This window comes from Octodon degus, unplaced genomic scaffold (genome assembly GCF_000260255.1).
Source record: "Octodon degus isolate 3935 unplaced genomic scaffold, OctDeg1.0 scaffold00115, whole genome shotgun sequence".
In the NCBI taxonomy this organism is placed as follows: domain Eukaryota; kingdom Metazoa; phylum Chordata; class Mammalia; order Rodentia; family Octodontidae; genus Octodon; species Octodon degus.
In genome coordinates this window covers 3,897,931-3,905,714 of record NW_004524691.1, presented here as the reverse complement: position 1 = coordinate 3,905,714, position 7,784 = coordinate 3,897,931, and the positions used below count along the sequence as shown (strand labels likewise).

Sequence of the window (7,784 nt, the reverse complement as noted above, 5' to 3'; positions counted from 1 at the left end):
ATACTACAAAGATGGGAAAACCAGGAAAAGGATCTGGAAGGTGGAAACTCCCAGATAGAAAGTTCAGAAAATACAGAGCAACACAGAGAGAACTCTGAAGGACCACTCTCAATCCCAACTTAATATTGGTCAACATACCCATGGGGGGAACCCCCTAAGACGTTGAGGAGAAATATCCAAACAGACCAAAGGGAAAATAATTCTGTGCTTCAAACGGAATACCACTGTCTAGAAAATTTAATAACTCTTTCAAATTGGATAGAAAACTAAGACAAATTTTTCCCTGTTTGGAAAGTAAAAAGTCCAGAAAAAAATCCCCACTGCAAAATGAAGAATAAGACAAACACATCTGGCCTTATCATTTCTTTTCTTTTTTTTCCCAGAAGACTAGGAAATAGTTTATTGGTAACCAGGGACACAGCCATGAGAGAGGGAAGCACACAGGACTGCAAACTAAAACCCAACAGCCAGCAAAGGCCCACTGGGCCAGGAACACTGCATCGTGGGGGCCTCACTGTCTCACACCAGGAAGAAGATGCTAATTAAAGTGAAAGCACTAATTGGAAAGGAGATTGTCATTGACATTGAACCCACAGACAAGGTGGAGTGAATGAAGGAGTATGTCGAGGAGAAAAAGGGAATCTGCCACAAGAGCAGTGGCTCATCTGTAGCATCAAACAGACGAATGATGAGAAAACAGCAGCTGACCACAAGATTCTAAGAGGCTCTGTCCTCCACCTGGTGTTGACTTTGAGAGGAGGAGGTGGTCTTAGGAAATGATGAGCCTTCCATCCTCTGGCCTTATCATTTCTACTCAACATTTTAATAGATACTGGAATCGGTGAGATAATGTGAGAAAAATAATGGCCAAGCTGGGGAGATGACTCAGTGGAATAAGTGCTTGCCTGGCAAGTGCAAGGACCTGAGTTCAATCCCTGGTTCCACCAAAAAAAGCAAAACAAAACAAACAAACAAAAAACAATAAAAAAAATGGCCAAACAGAATGGAAGGGAAAATGTAAACTGTCTTCATCCACAGGTAATGTTTCTCTGTGCAGGAAAACCTACCACTGCCAGAACTAGCAGGTGATTTTAGTATATTTCAGAATACTAGCTGATTATGCAACATATTTTTACACATTGACAATGAATAGTAGGAAATTGAAATTAAAGTTATAGAGGATTACAAAAGTCAGTTCACACTTACAAGATGAAGAACAACAGCAACAAAATTCAAACAGGACAATTGAAAAACAAAACTAGACCAAGACATGTCATACTACCAACCATTGAGTATAATTGAAAAACTCAACATCATGGCACACACCTGTTATCTCAGCACTCTGGGAGGCGGAGGCAGGAGAATTACAAGTGTGAGCTCACATGGGCAATTTAGCAACCAAATGAGACCCTGTTTCCAAGCAGATAAATAAACAAATAATTAGGCTAAGATGAACCTCAGAGGTAGAATATGTGTTTAGCAAGTGTCTGGGTTCCAGTCACCAATGCAAAAACAAAATAAAACCTTGCCACTCACTTCCATTTTTTTTTGTATAGCTCAAGGGTAAAGCTCATGCTTAACATATGCTAGCCCTAAGAAAAAATTTAAAACCTCTTTACATATACACTTCCAACTGTACCTCATACCCTTTACACTCATTAACTCTGAGTGGATCACAGACCAAATGTAAAATCTAAAACTTTAAAATGTCTAGAAAGCCAAAGGAGAAAATCATTGTGGCATTAGATTAGGCAAATATTTCTTAGATAAGATATCAAAACACAATCCATAAAAGGAGAGAAAGATAAATTGAATTTCATCAAAACCAAAGGCATCAGCTGTTTGAAAGACTTTCAAGAGAATAAAAAGGCAAGTTTTTCTGAGAGAAAAAATATCTTAAAATCTTATATTTAATAAAAGCTTTGTAGCCAGAATATATAAAGAACTCTTGTAATCAGGATTTATAAGAGAATAGATTTCATTTGGGACACAAAAATTTATAGGAATACCATAATGTTCACCCAAAAGTCAAACAAAGAAGACTGTAAGAGACCTTTCCCCAAGCTAGAGATCTGAAGAATCCAGATGTGGGCCTAGATCCATGCCAATGTCCCATGAGTGCAACCCAAGGCCGAGAGCCCACGACAGTGTCTCATGCAAGTCCATGTTAAGGATCTGCTCTGGGAAAACCCATGGGACAGTGCTGGAAGCTAGAAAGTCTGTGCCCAAGACTGAGGAAACTGTACTAGAGCCTGGAAGTGATATTTAAGGCAAAAGCGAGGACCAGAGTTTCCCTGAGGAGAACAGTAGCCATCCCTAGTAACAGTGACGCCATGAGAATCCACCCGAAGAACAACTGGATTTATATCAGGAAAAGCAGGTATAACAGAGCTGTTCCTGGAAATCAGCAGCATGCCATCTTCCCTGCCCATTCTCCTTTTATGTTCTTCTGGCTACAATCCTTGGGTGAGCCTTCCTGAGAACCACATGACTCAACTCAGCTGGGCATCCTCATTCCAGTCGACCATTAATTAAGCCACCATAACCCTCAGGTCAATGATAATTTTAAAACTCAGCTGACAAATGAGCAATTGTCTTTTATGACAGTTTCATGAAAGAAGATATATGGATGGCAAGTGACTATGAAACATGGTACATCAAACAACATTTTGGAAATACAAATTAAAAACCACAATAAAATACAGCCATGCGTGTATTATATTGCCTAAAATGAAAGACACTAATCATATCAAGTCTTGGTGAGGATGTGGGCAAGAGATATAGAGGAGACTACACTGCTGATGGGAGAATAAAGTGTTTCAAGCACCGGGAAAAAATTAGGCTTACTTTAAAAAATACTAGCATACACTTTTGAATTTTGTGAAAATATGACAATTCCATTTGTAGATATCCCTACCCCAAAAAATAATGAAAATATGACAACACATAGCATTTTACACAGATGTTCATAGCAGCTTTATTCATAATTGTCAAAATTGGAAACAACTCAACAATACTGGGTTAAAAATTGATTATGTCAATGAATATTTGGTTAATTCAGGATTTAACAGGGAATAAATCACTGATCTATCAAAAAAATGGAAAAAACCTCAAACACATGTTGAACAAAAGAAGTAAGCTTGAAAAGAGTCCAATTGGTTTATAAGAGGGTCTGTAATAGAGAAGTCTAATTTATTGTGTGCAAAAACAGATCAGCATTTGCGAGGGTGCATGTTCCAGGAAGCGGTATGGTGAGAAGGAACACAAAGAAAAGTTATAGGCAATGGGAATGTCTTACATCTTGATCGAGGTGGTAGCTATACAACTGCATATAAACATCAAAATTTGTTGATATACACTTAACTTGGGTTAGTTTCATTCCACGAAAATTATACCTCAAAAAGTATAGTATATATTGTATAAATTGGGATAAATCTCACATAATGTAAAATTAATCATTTTAAGTGTACAACTCGCTGGCTTACAATGCAGTCATGATGATTGGTAACCACATCCTTTATCTAGTTCCATAAGATTTTCATTTTCCTAAAAGCAACCTCATGTCCATTAAGCAGTCATTTCTTACTGCCTGTTCCACTCCAGATTGAGGAAACTAATAATCCATTTTTGTCTCTATGGACTTCACTTGTTCTGGATATTTTATATAAATGACACTCTACTCTATGTGACCTTTTGTGTTTGGCTTTTATTATTTAGCATATTTTCAAGGTTCATTCACATTGTAGCACATATAGATACTTCATTCCTTTTAATGGAAAAATAATATCCTAGAGTATCCATATACCACAGTTCATTTATTCACTCATCTGCTGATGGACACTTGGATTGTTTCCACATTTTGGCTATTGGGAATAATGGTACTGTGGACATGTGTGCACATGGGTTTTTGAAAAACACCTGTTTTCAATCCTTTGGCATCTATATCCAGGAGGAGAATCCTGCAGTTAAAATGGAAAATCAATTTATCTATTTGAAGAACCACCCAAACAATTTCCAGTGGCTAAACCATTTTCATTGCCATCAGAAATATATGAGCTTCAATTTTCCTCACATCCTTGTCAGCACTCTTCTACTTTTTTATTATGGCTATCCTAGTTAGTGTGATATGCTACCTCATTGTGGTTTTGATTTACATTTGTGGTGTGAAGTAGAAGAACACATGCATTTTTGCATATGGCTATTCAACTGTACTGGCACTGTGATTAAAAAGATTACTGCTTCACTATTGAATGGTTTTGCATCCTTGTCAAAAATTAGTCATAGATATATTGGCTAATATAATTGGCTTAGTTCCATTTGCCCATGTGTCTATCCTGTACCAATACCACACTGTTTTAATTACTGAAGCTTTACAGTAAGTTTTCTGGACATATGAGTCTTCTAAATTGTTCCTCTTTCTGGTACTATTTTTGGCTATGTGAAGTTCCTAGTAATTCTATTGGAGTTCAAGGATTGGTTTTTCTATTTCTGAAAAATAAAAAATATATTGAAATTTCTACAAGGCCCGTGCAAAATCTGTAGATTATTATGGATAGCACTGCATGTAACAATGTTAAATCTTCTGATCCATGTACAAAAAAAGTCTTCCCATTTATTTAGATATCTAATTAGCTTCAGCAGTGATTGTAGTTTTTAGTGTATTCTTTTCATTTCCATGGCCAAATTTATTCCTAAGATTTTTTTTATTTTGAATGCTACTGTAAATAAATTTATTTTCTTAACTTTCTTTTCAGATTGTTTATGGCTGATATGAAGAAACACATTGATTTCTGTGTATTTATTTGTATCCTAAAACTTTTATACTCATTTATTAGCTTCAGCTGTCTATAGATTCTTCAGAACTCTCTCTATATAAGGTCATGTTGCTTGCAAATACTGCGGTACTTTTTCCCTTCCAATTTGGGTTCCTTTATTTCTTTCCTTTACATAGTTTTCCTAACTAATATTCCCAGTATAATTTTGAATACTAGTAGGAAACTGGGCATCCTTCCTTCTTCCTGATCATAGCTTAATAATTTTCAGTCTTTCATGATTGATGTTAACTGTTTTTCATAAGTACCTTTCATCATTTCACATTGAAGGATTTCCCTCCTATTTCTAGCTGTCCAAGTGTTTTCATTAAGAAAGTGTGTTGTATTACATCAAATGCTTTTTTTCTGTTTCACTGAAATTGGGATGATTATGTGGCTTTTTCCTTTGTTCTATTAACATAGTGTATTACATTGATTTTCTTATGCTGACCCACTCTTGCATTCCTGGGATAAATTCCCCTTGGCTATGACATATAATCCTTTCCATTTGTTCTTGGTTTTGGTTTACCAATATTTTGTTAATAATTTTTGCATTTATATTTATAAATATATTGTTCTTTACTTTTCTGTGGATTTTTTGGCTGGCCTTGGTAACTGACTAATATAAGTCTCCAAGGATGACTCAGTTCTCACTTTCTGTCTTAGTTACTTTCTTATTGGTGCGACAAAATATCCAACATCCACAAATTGAAGGAGAAGAGGTTTACTTAGCTCACAGTTTCTACAGGTTTTGGTTCATAGCTGGCTAGCTCCAAGGTAGGGCAGCATGGCACAGGGCCTGGCAGAGATAGAACAACTCATGGCAAGGCAAGCAGAGGCCATGAGCCTTTGTCATTTCTCTTTATCTCTCATTGAGGTTCAAGCCTATTGTCTGGTGCCACACCCCAAGGTATCAGTGCCCAATCCAGGATCACACACTAATGAGCCACTCTTTTCAAAAGCCCCACCTGTGAGTGGGGGAGTTTTGAGGGTGACACCTAGTTAAAAGCCATAACTCCTTCTTTTACATTTTTGTTAAGTCTGAGAAAGACTGCTGTCAATTTTCTTTAAGTGTTTGATAGAATTCACCAGTGAAGCCAACTGGTCCTGGACTTTCTTTGCTGTGTTTTGATTATCAATACAATCTTTTTACTTTTATAGGTCTATCCAAACTTCAAATTTTTTATGAGTTAGTTTTGGTAAATTTGTCCATTTCTTCTAGTTCATCTAATTTGGTGGCCTATAACTGCTGTCAGCATTTTCATAATACTTCCATTTCTATAATGAATTAACTTCCATTTCTGGTTTCATTTGTATCTTTTTGTCTTTTTCAGTCTAGCTAAAGTATATCAATCTGTTGAAGTTTTTGAAGAATCAACCTTTGATTTTTTGATTCCATTGTTTCTTTATTCTGTAATAAGATAACTTTTTATTGGCACAAAATGCATAGAGGACAGAGACATTAATTTTAAAAGAAACTTGACAAATTTCTTAAAGGAATGCAATAGAATTTGATTATCAACTTCCTAAAGAAAAGACAGGCACAAATATACAGACAGTCTTTCTAACTTGTGAATTATTCCTTAAGTACAAAAGCTCACACATCTCTCATGCCCGTGTAAATCCAAACCAACCAGTAAATGTTAGCCAATGGAGAAAACACAACAACTTCTATTAAATTGCTAACATTTCATATGTGTGGTTCTAACATCATTGTGTTGTTAGAAATTCAAGATGCAAATTGGGTATCAAAGAATGTACTTGCGTGTAGGTGGGTCTGGCCTTCCAGCCTTCCCTGACTGAGAAGTACTCACCTACAAATGAAGCAGCTGGCACTGATGATTTTGTTTTGTTGGTAGTATCAGTCATATTTTTTAAGAAAACTGCTAGTCGTAGAAGTGTTAAATGGCTTTCAGTAAATATTCCTCAGTCTTTACTCCATAATGATGTGAAGCTATGACATCAGTACTGTCTCAGAGATTCTAAGTAAAACCCAATCTCAGCAGATTATAATTACCATAACAGAGCTGGCCAGATAGTTCAGTAAACTAAAGCACCTGCTTAGGCAGACAGCAGAGGCCGGGGTTCAATCCTTGGCCTATCGTGCCAGCGCCGCACCTGGTGCATAGGGACAGAGATTGAGACTGGGTATGGTGGTGTGCACCTGTAATCCCAGCACTTGGGAGGCTGAAAACAGAAGAATCACTATGGGTCCAGTCTACATAGTGAGACCCTGTACACTCTGTAGACCCTGTACTAAATACATAAAAAATTTAATAATAATCACTATTTCAATGAACAAAGCAAGTTAAATCCCAAAAAGATATTCATTATTCACAGGAAATTCTGTACAGATCACCCCACCCTGCTTAAAGAACAACTTTTCATAATTTATTCATACCATGTAAGAAAGGTGAAGTAAACAGATGCTATTGAAAAAAAGATGCCAATTAAAATAAACCTGCACTTTGCAGAAGAACTGCCATAGCAAAAATGCATTTCATACTCTATGTATGTCCAAATATTTCATAGCACTCTGCCTTTTTTAAAATAGTCTTCGAGGGAAGCAGACATTCAAGGTTCGGGTTGATCATCACTTTACAAACCACCAAGCACACAGTCAAACAACACTCTTGCTCAGACCGTCTGCCTCTTCTTCATTATCGCCCAGGCCAGGGCAATGTGGCTTCCCAAATCAACATGGCACAACATGGCTGTTTTTAGTAAGTCACCAAATGATACCTAAGCGTCATAAGAACATCATTTCGAACTACAAAGAAGTAAATGATAAAGCTACAAATTTTAGACAGTAGAAAGTAGATTTAGGGGTAGGAAATTAATCTGAGAAGAGTCTCTGGCGCTTTATATCTACATGCTTTTTCATAAAAAATCATCCCAGGGTATTCTACCACTGAGCTATATTTCCAGTTGTATTTATTTATTTATATTTATTTGTGTGTGTGTGTGTGTGTG

At 36.5% G+C, this 7,784-nt stretch overlaps 1 pseudogene; it reads left to right on the top strand.

The window, feature by feature from the left end:
* Positions 1-535: 535 nt before the first annotated feature.
* Positions 536-780, top strand: LOC105743317 (annotated as a pseudogene).
* Positions 781-7,784: the final 7,004 nt, after the last annotated feature.